Source organism: Macaca mulatta, chromosome 1 (genome assembly GCF_049350105.2).
Source record: "Macaca mulatta isolate MMU2019108-1 chromosome 1, T2T-MMU8v2.0, whole genome shotgun sequence".
NCBI lineage: Eukaryota > Metazoa > Chordata > Mammalia > Primates > Cercopithecidae > Macaca > Macaca mulatta.
In genome coordinates, this window is record NC_133406.1 from 1,234,605 (window position 1) to 1,254,098 (window position 19,494).

Sequence of the window (19,494 nt, forward strand, 5' to 3'; positions counted from 1 at the left end):
TGGGCGTGGTGGTGCATTCCTGTTATCCCAGTTACCAGGGAGGCTGAGGCAGGAGAATCACTTGAACCCAGTAGGCGGAGATTGCGGTGAGCCGAGATCATGCCATTGTACTCCAGCCTAGGCAACAAGAATGAAACTCCGTCTCAAAGAAAAAAAAAGAAAGAAAGAAAGATAAAAGAAAGGACCAAACAAGACTTTACCTTAATAGAACTTCCAATGCAGAAGGGAGGGGAAAAATGTAACAAATCATAAAGCAATGATTGATTTATTTCTACTTGTGATGATCACTATGAAATAATAAAGTAAGGCCGGGCGCGGTGTTTTGGTGACAAGGTCAATAGTTCTTATTTAGAGAACTGTAGAGAGAGCGTTCTCTACATAGAGAGTGTAGGTCAGGATTTAAAGAAAATGGCAAAGGCATTCCATACTCATCTTGCAAAGTGAGATTGACAGCTAACTGAGGACAGAGAGGTGGATTTGGGAGCAAAAATGAAGGCTTAGTTGAAATAGGGTATGATTGATTTATTGTAATACTGGCTTGCCTGTGTACTTTTTTTTTCATTTTTTTGAGACGGAGTCTCACTCTGTTGCCCAGGCTGGAGTGCAGTGGCTGACCGCAACCTCCGCCTCCTGGGTTCATTCTCCCTGCCTTAGCCTCCCTAGTAGCTGGGACTATTAGCCTGCTCCTGGCTATCTTTTATGTTTTTGTAGAGATGGAGTTTCACTATGTTGCCCGGTCTGGTCTTGAACTCCTGCGCTCAAGCAATCCTCCTGCTTTAGCCTCCCAAAGGGCTAGGATTACAGTCATGAGCCACCATGCTCGGCTGCTATTTCTGTATTTTTATTTTGCGTCCTCCTTTTAATTAAAGTTCTTTTTTTGATATTTACATGTAGATGCGTAACTTTGATTTCTTTTGTTTTCACTGCTGTACAAAACTCCATTCTAAGAATATAAAAAGTATATTTATCCATTTCAATTAGTTTGCTTTCTCCTTTTAAAAAATAATTTACTTTTATTGTTGTGATATTGCAAAATATATATTTGGTCTTTGTCCTGTCTCCTCGTATGTAGACTCTTAAAATCCTAGGAATTTCCAAAGTAATAAGTGTATTTTTGTACACTAATGAGTTGACTGGTGGCTGGCAGCCCCTTTGTAGCTTGAGTATGTGGGCTGGTCCCCAGAGAGACCAAGGCAGAATTAGAGAATAGCCTAGTTGAGCTTTCAGGTGAGTTCAGCAGCAGCCAACCAACCGCAACTGCAAGAAAGAGAACTGCAGAAGAGAGCTTTTATAGCGCCCGTCAACCCACAGAACCATGAGAAATAATGTTATTTAAAATTACTAAACAAATAATAATAATAAACACATATTAAACAATAAATAATGCCTTACGTTTTGGAATGGCTTACTATTCAGCAAGAGATAGCTAGTATAGCTTACTATTCTAGCTATACTCTTACTATAGCTAGAACGAGTACTAAATATTGCACAATACTGAATAAGTATAAGTTTAGTTGTGTAATACACTTCTATATTTTAAAGTCATTGACATTTCTGGACAGAGTGTAAAATTGAGGACCGATTAAATGGTTCCCAAGAGAAGTTGTCTGTTGTATCTCAACAACACCATCTACCAATGGGAGCTGTATTTTGTTTTTGGAAAATATACATTTTAATGTTCAGTTTAAAAACTATGCTAATAATTGTTTAGAAAGGCATATACTATTTTGAAAAAAAATTTGAGAGAACCAGAAAAGTGTAAACTTTAAGGTTCTAATCATATTTATATACTATTTAACCCATAAATCCAAAGTCTGATGGCAAATATGTTTATGTAACACTGATATTTGGATAAATAAGTTAAACTAAAAGTTTTCTTTTTAAATAATAGGCTTTCTAATTGGTGTGATGTTGAGATGGCTGCAGTGAATGGGCTCAACACCATAATAATATTTTCTCTTTAATACTTCTAACTTTAGAACATTAAGTGGCAATCAAAAGAGTCTAAAACTGGGTTACACAGCAGTAATAAAATTAGAACGACACTTATTTTGTAGCAGCAGGATTGGAATTCTTGCTGTTGGGGTTGGCGGTAGCAAACTCAACTACGGGTGGCTTCTGCTTCATGCTTAGGTGGTGTGTTGGAACATTTCCTGTTCAGAACTTTCTATTTTAACAATTCCTGACTGGAGCTGTTTAAAATAGCAACAAACCTCTCTGATTTTTATAATTTGTTCACGTTTCTACTTTTTAGACTGTGGCTTTCCTGTAGACAGAAATTGTATTTTATACGTCCTTTTCTTCAGCAGCTGTGTGCCTGGCACCTAGTTGAATTGCTAGGTTTGTTGAATATGTAAAGTAAACTTATACCAGAAATACACTATTAAATTTATCATTTTACTCAGAAAATATATAGCTAAGTAAATGATTCCTTTGACTCATTTATTCAACAAACATTTATTAACTGACTACATATTAAGTGCTATGAGCTAGGAATATGGCAGTAAACAAATCTTACCTTGTCTCAAACTTCAGCAGATCCAGGAGTCTCTAGAAGTTTAATTCTTGCTCAATCAGCAATTCCTTTTCACTGAAGACTTCTCAAGAAGGTTGGAGAAGGCAAGAGTGTGTGAACCCAGCAGATGTTTGTGATGTTTGTGATGCACCTACTGTGTGCCGAAGCTGTAGTGTCACAGGATCTGCCTAGGTCTCCTAGGAAAGGTGAATACTAGGATATTATTTTAAGCAACAAATAATGTCAAGTATGCCAAGTGATGCAGAGGGAAAGCGCTGGGTCCCAAGAGTATAACGGGCACTGAGCCTAGCGTGAGGTCCAGGCGTCTCTGGCATGTTGCCCTCCCAGGCTGTGGTTGTCCCTCCTTGTTGCTCCAGCTGGCTTCTTCAGTTACATCTGCTTCTCTGCATTTCCCCATTTTATAGAGTGAAGGATGCAGTTCTCTCTGGACAGGAATAGGCAACTGTACACCTGTTCTGCTGTGCTTGATGCTCTGCATTGATGCACGCTGGGCCCAGGTTTCCCTGGTGGCCTGCTTGGGCCATTTTTGTCATCTGGGATTACTGAATTGTGTGATAGCTCTAGTTTTAATTTTTTGAGGAAGCTTTGTACTGTGTTCCATAGTGACGACACCAATTTGCCTGGCCACGAACAGTGTACAAAGGGATGTTTTTTCCTTCATTATCTCACCAACATTTATCTATTGATTTTGTTTTGTTTTAATAGCAATCCTATGAAGTGTGAAGTGATAGTTCATTGTGGTTTTGTTGTTTATTTTTCTGATGATTTGTGACACTGAGCAGCTTTTCATACACCTTTTGGCCATTTGAATGTCTTCTTTTGAGAAATGTCTGTTCAGCACCTTTACCCATTTTTAATTGACTTGTTTTTGTGCTGTCGGGTTGTTCAAGTTCCTTACATATTTTGAGTTGTAACCCCTTATCAGATGTGTGATTTTCAAGTATTTTCTCCCATTCCTAGGTCATCTATTCACTCTGTAGATTGTTTCCTTTCCTGAACAGATGCTTTTCAGTTTTGCAATCCCATTCCTGGATTTTTGCTTTTGTTATCTGTGCTTTTGGAAACATATCCAAAAGATCTTTGCCAACTCCCCATTTTTAATTGCATCATTAGCATTTTTCTTTTCCCTTTTTTTTTTTAAAGCAGAGTGTCACTCTCTCACCCAAGCTGGAGTACAGTGGCACCATCTCGGCTCACTACAACCTCTGCCTCCCGGGTTCAAGTGATCCTCCTGCCTCAGCCTCCAGAGTAGCTGGGATTACAGGCGCCTGCCACCATGCCCAGCTAATTTTTGTATTTTTAGTAGAGACAGGGTTTCCCCATGTTGGCCAGGTTTGTCTCAAACTCCTGACCTCAGGTGATCCACCCGCCTCAGCCTCCCAAAGTGCTGAGATTACAGGTGTGAGCCACTGCATCTGGCCTCCTTTTTGTTGTTGTTGTTTTAAGAGACAGTATCTCACTGTGTCACTCAGGATGGAGTGGCACAAACACTGCTCACTGAAGTCTTGACCTCCTGGGCTCAAGCAACCCTCCTACTTCAGCCTCCTGAATAGCTGGGAATATAGGCATGTGCCACCACACCTGGTTAATTTTAATTTTTATTTTTTAAGAGACAGGGTCTCACTGTGCTGCCCAGGCTGATCTCAAATTCCTGGGCTCAAGCGATCCTCCCAGCTCAGTCTCCCAAAGTGCTAAGATTACAGGTGTGAACCACTGTGCCACACCATTTTTTGTTTTGTTTTGTTTTGTTTTGCTATTGAGTTATAGAAGTTTCTCATGTATTTTGGATATTAGCCCCTATCAGTTATGTGGTTTGCAAATATTTTCTCCCATTCTAGTTTGTGTTTTTAGTCTGTTGATTATTTTCTTTGCTGTAGAGATATTTTCTGTTATTTTTTTCAGTTTAAAAACTCGAGCATGTTTAAATGCTGATGAGTAAGGGCAAGTAGACAGCAAGGCACTAGAGAGAGAGAAATATAGTTAATATTCCAGCAAGGACCTTGAAAACAGGGAGAGGATTATCCAAGAATACCCATGAATAAAGAGGGGCTCCTGCTTTCCAGGTGTGATGTAGGTGCAGACACATGCATTTGCAGGTGATTGGAAAGAACAGAAATGAGAAGAAATCCTTAGCTTTGGTTCATTCCATACATTCATTTTCCTGTGAATCAGGAAGTAAAGTCAATCATTGGGAATAATAGAGGAGATAAGAGAGGGAGTTTGTACACAGTGATGAATAGTTAGAATTTCTCTTAGGGGATACTTTAGAGACAACAGAAGCATCCAGAAAGTTGTAGAATATACTGACAGCCAAGCAGGAATAAGAGACCATGCATGTGGGTGGTCATTCTTTCCTCTTGTGTGATTTTTCTCCAGTGTTAGTAACCCAGGTGCAGGAGTCAAGACTTCTAATGCTCAAGTGCAGTCTAGAGCAATATCATGAGTTGGGAAGATATCCAATTTCTGTCTATAAAAGTGCATATACGGTGGCAGATTACATACGATAAAATCTGGAAGAGTATAGGTCTGAGGGTGCTTGTTGAACCAGTACAGCTGCCAAGAGAGTCAAGAGTGTGGTGGGTGACACTGAGTCACACACAAAATATCTGTTTACCATTTGGACGTATACACTCAGTCTGGGCACCACAGAGTTCCATAGCTCTATCTACATGTCTTTCACCTTGTCAGATTTGGGGGCACAAAAATCTTTCTTCAACTTCTGTTCAGAATGAAGGAAAGAGAAATCTTCTCATTCTTATAGAGCACTGGTGTGAAAATTAAAATGAATTGTGGTCAATTGCACACAGTAGTGTTTGTACTTTCTATCTTAACAAGAAGCACATTTAATGAGCTCTGACTTCTCAGAAGGCACATGGACCTGTGGCAATGATGAGGAGATACTTATGGAGCTTCGTGGGCCACACACATGTACACACGCGTGTGTCCCTCTCTCCCCGCCTCCAGCCGCAGGCACACGTGCATCAGGGTGAGGTTTGTTGAAGAATAAGAGGAGGCAGTCTTGGGAAAGTTTTAAATAGAGAGGCTTTTCTAAGTTACAAAGCTGTCATGTGTGATTATGACTGAAATTACTGGCATTAATGGAACATTGAGGCACTCAATGCTTTTTGTTTTCTGTTTCCCTACAGTTACTTTTTTTTCATTTTTATTATTTTTTGGATTGGAAGGCCTACACTTTTTAACTTTTTTTCTTTTTTTTAAATCATTTCAACTTTTATGTTAGGTTCAAGGGGCACGCGTGCAGGTTTGTTACATGGGTACATTGTGTGATGCTGAGGTTTGGGCTCCAATTGGTCCTGTCACCCACATACTGAGCATAGTACTCCATAGTCAGTTTTTCAATTTTTGTCCCTCTCCTTCCCTCTCTTCTCCAGTAGTCCCTAGTGTCTATTGTTGCTATTTTTGTATCTGCATGTACCCACGGTTTAGCTCCCACTTATGGGTGAAAACATGCGGTATTTGATTTTTCTCTTCCTGTGTTAATTTTGCCTAGAATTATGGCCTCCAACTGCACCCATGTTGCTGCAAAATACATGACTTTGTTCTTTTTTATGACTGTGTAGTATTCCATGGTATATATGCACCACATTTTTTAAATCTAATCCAACATTGATGGGTACCTCATGTCTTTGCTATTGTGAATAGTGCTGCAGTGGACACATGAGTGCATGTGTCTTTTTGGTACAACAATTTATTTTATTTTGGGTATATACACAGTAATGGGATTGATGGGTCAAATGGTAGTTCAGCTTATAGTAGTTTGAGAAATCTTCCAACTGCTTTCCACAGTGGCTGAATTAATTTATGTTTCCACCAAGAGTGTATAAGTGTTCCATTTTCTCCACAGCCTTGCCAGCATCTGTTGCTTTTTGAATTATGAATGATAGACATTCTGACTGGTGTAAGATGGTATCTCATTGTGGTTTTGATTTGCATTTCTCTGATAATTAATGATGTTGAACATTTTTCCATATGCTTTTAAATTTTATTTATTTATTTATTTATTTATTCATTCATTCATTCATTTATTTTGAGACAGGGTCTCCTTCTGTCACCCAGGCTGGAGTGCAGTGGTGAGACCTTGGCTCACTGTGGCCTCGGCCTCCCAGCGTCAAGCAATACTCCTACCTCAGCCTCCTAAGTAGCTGAGACTGCAGGCACATGCCACCACATTCAGCTAATTTCTTAAATTTTGTAGAGAAGAGGTCTCACTTTATTGCACAGGCTGGTCTCAAACTCCTGGGCTGAAGCAATCCTCCTGCCTCGACCTCCCAAAGTGCTGGGATCACAGACATGAGCCACTGCACCCTGCCTCATATGTTTTGTGGCTGCCTGTATGTTTTCTTTTGTGAAGTGTCTTTTTTTCTTTGCATTTTTAATGGGGTTATTTGTTTTTTTTTCTTGTTGATTGTTTAAGTTTCTTATAGATTCTGGATATTAGACCTTTGTTGGATGCATAGTTTGCGAATACTTTCCCCCATTCTGTGGGCTGTTTACTCTGTTGATAGTTTCTTTTGCTGGAGACACTGAATGTTGACAAAGATTATGATATTTGAGTGGCACAAGGCCTTTTAAAACTGGTCTGCAGATAACAAACTATTATAATCTACAACTGTAAATAATTTCAAGATAAAGAATGTGCTTTGGCAGTTAAAAGGAATGCTCCTTTGGTGGCTTGGCTCCAGTGAAATACATCAAGGCAACAACAAGCCATTTTTTTATTTTTTTTTAACCCTAAAGGGAGGTTTACTGAAAAAAGCATATGAGCAGAACAGCAACAGAGTGCCCACAATTCTTCGAGCTCTCACGGAGAATGTGGTGGGGTCAGCACCGTGGATGCAGACTGGAAGGTACTGCACGAGTGGGATCTGTAACCCACACTGTTGGGAATATTTACTAGGAAACTGTGGCAAGGAGGTGGGCAAGAACACCTGTAAACTACCTGACAAGGGAGATTCTGGGTGACAAAATGGTAGTTATGTCTAGTGGTCTTGTCTCGTTTTGAAGAGCTAGCTCCCTTCCAAGCTACCTCATGGAGGCAGATGACAGCCACCAGGGCCATTAACTGGCAAAATTTGTGTTTCATCCCCTGTGACACTCCAAGATGCTGAAAGTTCAGTAAGACGCACAATTCAAGTGCACTAAACTGTCTCAGTCATTTCCCTTTTCAAGTAGCAATGTCAAGATTGTAGCTCAGCACTAGGCAACACAAGCCCCCAAACATGGAAGTCTAGTAGGGTGGGCACCTTCCGCTTTCCATCACAAACTAGGGCTAAAAACACTGAGCGTACCCTCTTAATGGACACAGATACACCCTCAAAGGGTCTAAACTGAAGTTTCCAGTTACGTACTCTTGTAAAACAAATGATTTCAAATATTAGTGTCTCAAAACAGTAACAACCATTCTGTTCTCTCACAGTTTCTCTGATCATTACTGGGGAAGGCCTTGGCTGCCTGTTCCTGACTCAAGGTCTCTCCTGTGGTTGCTGTCAGATAATGGCTGGAGGCTGAGCAGTTGGGGCTGGCTGGATACCTCTGTCCTCCTGTAATCTCAGGGCCTGTCCAGGTGGTCTCTTCACCTGGGCTAGTTTGGGCTTCTTCATAGCATGATGACGTTGGGGCATTTTGATTGCTTACATAAACCACTCTTGATTTTATTTCTTCAAGCCTGTTATAAAAATTGCAAAGACTAGGAAACTGCCCCGCAAATATTAGTATATATTCTAGAACACTGAAATGTTTTGGCGCATGCTCCTTGCGCACCTTGTCTTTCCTGTGGTACATCTTGTCTCTTATGGAATGACTCCACAGGGCTTAGTGTATTTACATCTGTAATACCGTTCCAACCCATCCCTTCTCCATTCTTACCTCCTGTGACACTCAGCCTTTCATTATTTCTACTGAGCCATGGTTGTAGTCTGTTAAGTCAGACAGAATGATTCCAGCTATGTTACAAAGAACAGCCAAATAAAGACGAGGGAAAGATGAAAAATGTTTAGTATGTTTGTCAGGGAAAGTTGCCATGGTACGTTAATGTAGGCTGTCAACATCACCTGCAGCATTGGCATTGCTGGAATTCCTTTGATTTTTCCCATGGTCACATGTTTTTACTTCTTGTGAATATTGTGTCATCACAATTCATTACCAAGAGGCAGGAAAAGGTCAATGTTGCCTTAAATCTCTTCTCAACAATGCAGGAAACTTTCCAGAGAAAATATTCTCCTTTTGTACTTTTTACCACAAGGTCTTCTCAAGGCCATTCTTGATTGAACCAGTCCCTGAAAAGGTAAATGGAATCAGCCTGATTGACTTGGATTCATTAGCGTTTTCCAGTTGGGACTTGGTAAGGCTCAGAATCCATGTACACAACCAGCGTGGCCGATGAGAAGCAGCTAGAAGTCCATCTGCACGAAGAAGGGACACTCAAGGTGTCTACTCAAAATGTGACTTGCGTCATCCTCACCAACTCAATTCCTTACACCGCCAAGCAGTTAGAAATATTTGGAATACAATCCTTCAATAACTCATTATTGCTTAATAGCTTATGTCTCAGCTATATTAAATTTCAGTAAGGAAAAAACCTGCGGCTGGGCGCTGTGGCTCATGCCTGTAATCTTAGGACTTCGAGAGGCTGAAAGTGGCACATCACCTGAGGTCGGGAGTTCGACACCAGCCTGACCAACATGGAGAAACCCCATCTCTACTAAAACTACAAAAGTAGCCAGGCGAGGTGGTACATGCCTATAATCCTAGTTACTCAGGAGGTTGAGGCATGAGAATCGCTTGAACCTAGAAGGCAGAAGTTGCGTTGAGCTGAGATCATGCCATTGCACTCCAGCCTGGGAAACAAGAGTGAAACTCCATCTCAAAAATAAATAAATAAATAAATAAATAAATAAATAAATAAACAAATCTGAGCTTCTTACTCATTCATAGTATCCTGGGACATTGTTCTTGGTCATTTACTGTAGTGAGTTTGAGGAGTCTTGCTGACAATCAGAGAAAAAGATCTAATCAGGAAGTAATAGTAACACAAACTAGCTTTATTTGGGCACTGCTTTGACAGGTTTGAATGCTAGGAAAGTCCTTCAAGCATGAGACCTTCCAAAGGCTCAGATACAGGGGCTACTACCCCAAAAGGAAGGAGGGAATGCGAACTCCAGTGGAGAGGGAAATTGGGAGGGAGCTTACATGTCTAGCTGATGCCACTCAGCAACAGGATGAGGACGAGGAGCCTGCAGGTCAGAGAGCTGGGAGGGGTGGTGGAGCTTGAAACCTTTACGGATACAGGGTTTATCTTGCCTATGACTAGCAGATGTTGTAGGAAGTTTCATGGAATTTGTAAAAGTCAGGTTCTAAACAGCTAAAAATCTGCTTACTTAGACTATATTGAAAACAATTGAGTGTGCAAAAATTTGAGTTTGGCGCGATTCGAGGGCTTTTTGAGTTAACAGTTACCAGTCTGAAGTAGAGAAGAAGTAAACAACATAGGGTCAATAGAGGGAGGACATCTTTGGCTTGTTTATATATAAAATGCTTACCAACACATTCATCTTTCTCTAACCATTAATTTTAAGGTCCATTCAACTCTGGGCCTGATAACTGGCTACTCATTTCTGCTTCATCCTGAAATGACAAAGAAGTTAGATTCGGTTCCTGAAATCCTCTACTTTTCTCAGTAACTACTTTCTTTTTATTTTTCTTTTCTTTTTTTTTTTTTTTTTGTTAGGGGGCGGTGTGGGTGGACCAAGTTTCGCTCTTGTTGCCCAGGCTGGAGTACAGTGGCGCGATCTCAGCTCACTGCAACCTCCATCTCCCAGGTTCAAGCGATTCTCCTGCCTCAGCCTCCCAAGTAGCTGGAATTACAGGCGCCCGCCACCACGCCCGGCTAATTTTGTATTTTTAGTAGAGACGTGGTTTCTCCATATTAGTAAGTCTGGTCTTGAACTCCTGACCTCAAGTGATCCGCCCGCCTCGGCCTCCCAAAGTGCTAGGATTATAGGCATGAGCCGCCGCACCCGGCCTTTTTTTTTTTCGAAATGGAACCTCACTCTGTCTCCCAGGCTGGAGTGCAGTGGTGTGATCTCTGCTCACTGCAACCTCCACCTCCCAGGCTCAAGGGGTTCTCCTGCCTCAGCCTCCTGAGTAGCTGGGATTACAGGTGCCCGCCCACCATGCCCAGCTAATTTTTTGTACCTTTAGTAGAGACAAGGTTTCACTATGTTGGCCAGGCTGGTTTTGAACTCTTGATCTCAAATGATCCACCCGCCTGGGCCTCCCAAAGTGCTGGGATTACAGGCGTGAGCCACTGGGTCTGGCCAGTATCTATTTTCAATGCCACTTTTTGTTGGAATGAAAAAAGAACTTGAGTGGTCTGATATTCTGATTATTTTGCCATTTAAGAGAAAGTTGATTTTTATGTAACTTTAAGGAAAACTTTATTCAAAAAATCCCTTTGTTCCTCAGACTAGAGATGACAGAGTTCAGTGTACAGAGCACAGCACACAGCACACAGAGGGAATGTGCTAGAGAGTCTCACAGAGAGCACCTGAGGTTCATATTTAGAAGAAGGGAGCTTCACGATAAACAGATGTCATACAAGAATTGAGGATAACACTAGATTCCCAAAGGGAGAGAACAGCAGCTATGTCCCCCTTCCTCCAACCCGTAAGCCCTGAAGTCACCACCTTCACACAGAGCCTTGGGGTCACGATGACCTCATGGTGCAGAGGGGAGCAGATGGCTGCGTAGTGATCACAGGACATTATCAAAAGTGGGAACCATTCTTCAGACTTCTCACTAAGACTTCTGTGCAAAGCAGTCGAGGAAAGTAATGGAATTATTTCACAACAGGAAAAGAAAGAAGGAAAATAGGCACATGTGTGGGTTAACAATTGCCAAATTAGAAATGGTCTGTGTGTTGCAGAAGTGATCTATGAATAAACATCTGCATGTCCCATATTGTATATCATCTGCTCCATTTCTCTTGCTACATGCAGTGAGATGCATGTATCATAAACTAATTTTATTTTCTTTGCAACTTTTATTTTAGGTTCAGGGGACACATGGACATTTTTGTCCCATGAGTAATAGCGTGTCCCGGGGGTTTGGTGTGCAGACAATTTTGTCACCCAGGAAATCAGCATAGTACTTGATAGGTAGCTTTTCAATGCTTACCCTCCTTCCACCCTCCACCCTCAGGTCGGCCCTGGTGTCTACTGTGTCCATGTGTAGTCAATGATAGTCTAATTTTTATCCAACAAATTTAACATTGGTTTCTTTCACATGATATCAATATTGATTTCTGTCATCGCATCAAAATTAGAGTCTTGCCCAATGTCATTATGTAAAGGTAAAGTATTTTATTTTAATGTATTTTATAATGTATTTTTTTCATGTTAAATACATTATATTTGTTGCACCTTAGGTAATTATTTAACTTATTAATATGCAACCTCTTTGACATTTTTCCCCTGAAAATTTTCTATTAAAAAGTTGTAGTTAAAGATAATGAAAAAATATAATCAAACCAACATATTCTTAATATCTGTCTGGCACTCTGACTTGATGTTCAGACTTATTTTTGAGATGCAAACTTACCTCAGATTCTTTTAGGGTGTTAGTTTTATGTTTTTTTGGTTTTGTATTTTTTGAAACTAGATGTTGCTGAGTCGCCCAGATCACAGCTCACAGCAGCCTCAATGTGCCGGGCTCAAACGATTCTCCCACCTCAGTCTCCAGAGATGCTGGGATTACAGGCATGTGCCACCACACCTGGCTAATTTTTGTATTTTTGTAGAGAGAAAGTTCACCATGTTGCCCAGGCTGGTCTGGAACTCCTGAGCTATAAGCCCACCTCAGCCTCCTAAAGTGCTTGGATACAGGTGTGATCCACTGTGCCCTGCCCTAAGGTTTTATTTTAAACAAAAATATAATTTCTTTATTACATAGATCCTGAGATACACAGAGCCTGTAGGAGAGAGTAACTGGAATACTAAGTCAGTAAAAGGCATTAATTTATAATTGGTAAGTTTGGATATATGCATACATTTGTGACTCTATGCAACATAACAATTAACATCGATATGATATCTTGTTTGGAAATAAATAGCTTTTACATAACTAAAGAAGCATTTCCACTTTATTATTAGATTAAATAATAAGCATTATTATAATTAATATTGGGATAATAATGTCAAGCGTTATTCACTGCATATATTTATACCTCTATATTTGGAAGTGGTATGGAATGGTTAAAGAATGTGTAAACATTTCCCAGATGAGAAGTGGCAGAGCAAGTATGTAGGAATGATTTACCATTGTAAAAATTTGGGAAGAAAGCTTAGCATTTCATAACCATCCTCAGTACAGATGTTTAGGTTGTGCTGCTGATTGAGAATATATGCCTTTCAGAGGGATTCTAAGTTGGAGAAAAGCTGGTGCTTTTAGATCACACTTTCTTTACATTCTGTAACATTTAATAAGATAAATGATTTTGATGAGAGAATAACATTCAAGAGGAAAGATGTCCCATTATATGTCTGAGGGAAAAGTATTAGCAACTTTATATCAAATAAAACAAAAGGAAATTTAGAGTAATGTCAGGAAAACGAGGAAAAATAAAAGAGGAGGTAAGAAATAAGAGACTACGATGAACAATTATTTGCCAAAAAATTGGATCATATAGAAGAAATGGATAAATTTCAGGAAACATACAATCTAACTAGACTAAACCATGAAGAAATACATCTGAGCCAGGCATGGTGACACACAGCTGTAGTCCCAGCTACTCAGGAGGCTGAGGTGGGAGGATAGCTTGAGCCCAGAAATTTGAGGCTGTAGTGAGCTACTATCTTACCACTATACTTCAGTCTGGGTGACAGAGTGAGACCTCATCTCTAAAAAAATAAAAATATAAGGCATAGAAAATTTGAAGAAACTGATAACTAGTAAGGTGTTCGAATTGGTAATCAAAAACCTTGGAACGAAGAAAAGCCCAGGACTTAACGAATTCACTGCTGAATTCTACCTAACATTTAAAGGAGAGCTAACAACAATTTTTCTCAAACTGTTCAAAAAAGTGGAAAATGTGGCTAAATGTGGTGACTCACAGCAATAATCCCTGCACTTTGGGAGGCAAAAGTGGGAGGATCACTTGAGGCCAGAAGTTTGAGACTCCTCTGACCAACATAGTGAGACCCTGTCTCTACAATAATAATAATAATTAATTAGCCAGGTGTAGTGCATGACTGTGGTCCTAGGTTCTCAGAAGGCTGACTTAGGAGAATTGCTTGAGCCCAGGAGCTTCAACCTGGGAGACAGAGCTTGCAGAGAGCAGAGATCGCACCACTGCACTCCAGCCTGGGCCACAGAGCAAGACTCTGTCTCAAAAAAAAAAAGAAAAAAAAAAAGGAAAGAAAAAGAAAAGATATAGTACTGAAAACAGAATCATGCTGGTAAAAACAGACATGGTGTTTAATGAAACAAATTAGATACTCTGCAAATAAATCGATATATGTGTTCTTCCACAAAGGTGACCAAAAGGCACATTGAGGAAAGAACAGTCTCTTCAATAAATGGTATTGGGGTAACTGCCTATCCACATGCAGAAAAATGAAATTGGACCCTCATCTTACACCATTAACAACAATATAATCAAAATGGATTTTATATATGTATAATATATAATATACAACAAATATATATGTATAATATATAATATATTTTATATATAATATGCATAACCCCTATATATAGTGGTTTTATATGTGTATTACACATATACCCCTTATATAGGGGTTATATATTATACATATATAATATATATTATATGCATATATAATACATATTACACATATATTTTATATTTGTTTAAAATATATATGTATTATATAATGGATTGTATATTGTAGGTATATGCATATATATGTGAAAAAAGAGATATATACATATAAATAAATTTTTGGAGTAAACATTAGTATTTGGTTCTGAGATTAATTTGTAATGCAGTGCTGAAAGAGACCAAAATTTTTGTTGCCTCTAAGTATTCAGCAATATATTGTTTGATTAGAACACACAACAAAGAATTAATTCTTAAGCCCATATCTTATACAGCCACCCACACACATACACTCACACCCACAAGCCTGCCCTCTGTAAACTAGAAAGAACCAAGTTAGTGAGACTTTATTTATTTGACAAGTCAGCTCTTCTCAAATAGTCAAACTGATTGTGTATAAGGATCCAACTTTGTGTTTAAACCTCTAAAACAAAAGTGGTTCTCATTTATGTTTGAGAGAGTATTGAACCAAAATTAAGAAACTTATTTCCCTACCATGATCTCATTAAGACTTCTGAGAAGACTACACTATCACTACTCGAAGAGAAAGTTTCTTGTAATGAACCCTTAGGGAACTGACCGCTCCACATCATCTTCCCGTAATTGCACTTTCTTGTCCATTTGTGCTCTTGCCTATGGTTTCCAATGACAGACTTGACTGCAAAATTATTTAGTTTTGTATGACCCCATATTATCGGCAGTCAGTCAAATGTTTATTTTTGATGCGGAGTGAAATTTGGTCTAACCAAAAGTGAGAATGAATTAATGAGATCAAGTGGAAAATTTAGTCAAACTCAGGTTGTTTCCCAAAGGTTTTAACCGAGATTATTATACAAGAAATTAAAGTTTCTTTCACTAGGCCAGAAAAGTAACAAACAATGGGGATTGCTAGAAAATAGACAACATTTATACTCTGGGGGTTTTATTTAGAAAAAACTCAGCATTAGGCATTCAATTAAAATGGATGGGATACAGGTCTGTTATGATTCTCTAGGAGAAAAAAAAAAAAACTCTTAATATTGGTAACTATTGATTTATACCAAACTGGGATTCCTAGTTCACAACTAATTATCTGATGCTACTTCAAATTCATTTCAGGCTGGCTGGGCACAGTGGCTCACGCCTGAAATCCTAGCACTTTGGGAGGCCGAGGCAGGCGGATCACCTGAGGTCAGGAGTTTGAGAGCACCCTGGGCGACATAGGGAGCCCCTGTCTCTAAAACATGAAAATAAAAATAAAAATAATTTATTTCACCCAATAGAGTGTTATTTAAACAATAACAGAAAGGAACACAGTGGTTTTACTGCATATATGTTGGCTCTAGATTTACTTAACTGCTACCACAATCTTACACAATAGTTTTACATTATTTGTGGACTATAAATGAGAACAATAAAATGATCAATGTGATCAATGTGCTACAAACTAAAGGTAGTCTGGTCATCAAATTCGAGTTAAGTAGAATGGGCCCCAATGTTTACAAAGTTTGGTTTGAGGAAGGATTTTATTCAGCCCTTCTGATTCTATACACAGTGTCCCTTCCCTTTCACACCATTTTTTGGGCTGGTTCACCGGCTGGAGCAATGATTATGAGAGCAAGATATGATGCCAGTGGATAATTGTGCTTGTAAGTTGGCAATGCTTTAGATCACAGAGATAGTGTAGCTTTCAACAAAAGTCACTAAGATGTGGTCATTGCACAATGAACATGTACAATTTGGGTCACACACACAAAAAACATTCACATGCACGTTTGTAGAAAGTTGCAATGGAGAAACAGACATTGTAGGTAACATTATAAATTAGGTGCTTACTGTCTCACTCCACAGAAGATTTGATTCTTCTTCTTTTTTTCTCGTATGGCATTGTATATCAGAATACAATAAGATTTTATGACAGAGTAATGAATCCACATTCTTGGAGAGTTTGACATGAGATTTCTTTACAAAAAGAGGCCATCCATAGAAGGGAGGGCTGCACCATCTAAACACAGGTATGCATGCATCAGTTAAGACATTCGGTTCTCTGAGCCTCATCATCTGCCATGTGCTCAGGAGCTCTAAATTATTCCAACGGCACTCCTTAGCCTTAGAAAGAGGAATCTCCACTTCCACGGGAGAATCAGCTCCCAGCAGTGATCAGTGAAGACAGTCTGAAAAGTTATTTATATATTTCTTTTTTCAATAAAATTGTAAAATCCAGTAGATAATTGTTCTCACTCAATAGCAGATTGAAACTGATAGCACCTTGTGTGATTACGCCTTTACTATGTTTTAGGTGTATTATTTATGTGTTAATCTTGACAACAACCTATATATTGAATTTACTGATTTTTAAACTAGAAAATTGATGCTCAGAGAGATTATTTGATAAAATAATGGACATAAAGCAGCTAAGTGGTTGAACCTGGAAAAAACTCTGCAGCCTGCCTCCAAATTCAGGAATATTAAATTAATTACTACATAGTTGCCTGAAATGCCACAGTGGTAAATATGTTGTAATCAATCTATTTAAATACATAAAAAAGTAAATACCTAAAATAATTATTAATATTTATTTCTGTGAACTACCATCCATATGGAGTAAATGAAAACTAAAGCAATTGAGAAGAACTTACTTCAATTTTAAAATTAAAAAAGCATATCATTTTCCTTAAATTATCCAAAACTTAGACAAAAGTTTAGATAAATTAGATAAAGTGTTCTACACTCCTAAAAATTTTTTCATTACCAAATTCAAAAATATTTTCCTCCTATATGATTTAATAACATACACTTCATAATTTGCATTGCTTTTTTATTTAGTCCTGGACAAAGCTAAGACTCATCTTTAGATTGATAGTCTCAACAGGGTAGAGTTGATTCATGGAGGAGGCATAGGCATCTTATCATAAGTTGAGGTCTTGAAAATGAATAGAAAATGAAAATAAAATACTGTAAAAGTGACCACAGGGAATGATAAGATTGATTACATGGAAGTTTGTGGCTATGTTAACACAATGCTTGATTGAGCAGACATAGCATATATATATATATACACACATATATATACACACACACACACACATACACACACACATATGTGTGGGTGTATATATATATTTATTTATTTTTGAGACAGACTCTTGCTCTTGTCGCCCAGGCTGGAGTACAGTGGCGTGATCTCAGCTCACTACAACCTCCGCCTCCCGAGTTCAAGTGATCCTCCTGCCTCAGCCTCCTGAGTAGCTGGGACTACAGGCACCCACCACCACACCCGGCTATTTTTTTGTATTTTTAGTAGAGATGGGGTTTCACCATGTTGGCCAGGCTGGTCTTGAACTCCTGACCTCAGGAGATCTGCCCACCATGGCCTCCCAAAGTGCTGGAATTACAGGCATAAGCCACCATGCCTGCCCCAGACATAGCAATATTTTAACACTTAACAAAGGACTATCAATAAATGTGTATTCACAGAGAGGAGAAATCTGACTTGAAAACACTTGGGGGGGATTTGTAAAAACTGAATGACCATCTTATTCTGCAAGTTTGCCTAAGTGGGATTTCTTGTGATGGAGGTTAGTTTCATAGAATTTGGATGTGACTATGCTAAAAATACAAACTTGTCTTTAACTTCTACACATCCTAGTATGTGATTTAATTTTATTTTTGTATTTTCCTATAACTCTTCCCATAGCCTGCTTCACTTCCATGTTCTTCAGGCTGTAAATGAAAGGATCCAGCAGAGCGTTGATCCGCATAGAACAAGGAGATCAGTTTGTCTCCCTCTGCTGAGTAAAGAGACTTGGGCCTCATGTATCTGATTAACCCTGTTCCATAATATATGGTCACCACAGTCAGATGGGAAGTGCAGGTTGAAAAGGCTTTTGTCCTGCCCTCAACTGAGTCTATTCTCATCACAGCCACCAGGATGCGCAGGTAGGAGAGAATAATGAGGAGGAAGGGGAGTAACACTGTTCCAGCCCCTCCTGCAAGCATCATGGCCTCCTGCAGGGATGTATCTGCACAGAACATGTGAAGAAGGATGGGCAGTTCACAGAAAATATAGTCAACAACATAAGGACCACAGAGTGGGAGGATTGTGAAGAACAGAGGAACCACTGAAGCAAAAAAGCCTGTGGTCCAGGCTCCCAGAGCCAGCGCCACACACACAGACGTGTTCATGATGAGCAGATATCTCAGCGGGAAACAAATGGCCACATAGCGGTCCAGTGCCATCACTGCAAGAAGAAAGCACTCAGTCACCTCCAGGAATAAGGTGATGTAGGTCTGAGCGAGGCAGCAGTTGTAAGAGATGACTTTCCTGGTTGCAAGGAAGTTATGGAGCATCTTGGGGACCACAATTGTGCTAAAAAATATGTTGAGAAAGGCCAGGTGACAAAGGAAGGTATACATGGGTGTCTGGAGAGAGGAATGCAGAACTACCAAAGTGATGACAGCTGTGTTTCCAAAACAATTTGCTAAGTAGGCCAGAGAGAACAGGAAGAAGAGGGGTGTCTCACTTTGGGGATGATTGGAAAATCCCACAAGGACCAGTTCAGTGACGGTGCTGGAATTCTTATGTCCCATTTTGGCCAGCGAAATATGCCTGTTCAAATGGGAGCAAGGAGAAAATAAAAATGGTCTTATATAAAAATTCTGAGGTCAAATCAATTCTCTTTCACAGCAACTTTAATGCTGATGATAAATGTATCTTAAATTGGAATAAAAATTATTTGTGAAATTTCAGTGGACATGAAGAACAACTTCAAATCATAGTTCTCATCATATGGTTACTTATTTTTGATAAATTACAAAAGAGCTTTTTTTTAAAGGTGAGAATTTCACCCTTATATCGCATGTACTACAGAGCACTCCTCTATATTTGGCTAATCAAATGCTATTATCCATTTCTTAAAAAAGAGCTACAGGTCCTATCAAAGAAAATGACTTTTCTAACATCATGAGCAGAAAATGTGCAGGTTGAAAATCATTCCGTTCTTCTCCTACTACATTAAAAGTCAGAAATGATACTAGTTTCCATTTAGTGAGAAAAGGGGTTGATTTTTTTTCCCTTTCTGATTCCTAAGGAGTATAAATTATCATCTCATATCGGAATAAT

The 19,494-nt window shown here is 39.2% G+C and overlaps 1 pseudogene; it reads right to left on the minus strand.

The window, feature by feature from the left end:
* Positions 1-17,686: 17,686 nt before the first annotated feature.
* LOC707938 (olfactory receptor 2A12-like) lies at positions 17,687-18,962 on the minus strand (annotated as a pseudogene).
* Between the last annotated feature and the right edge of the window lie 532 nt (positions 18,963-19,494).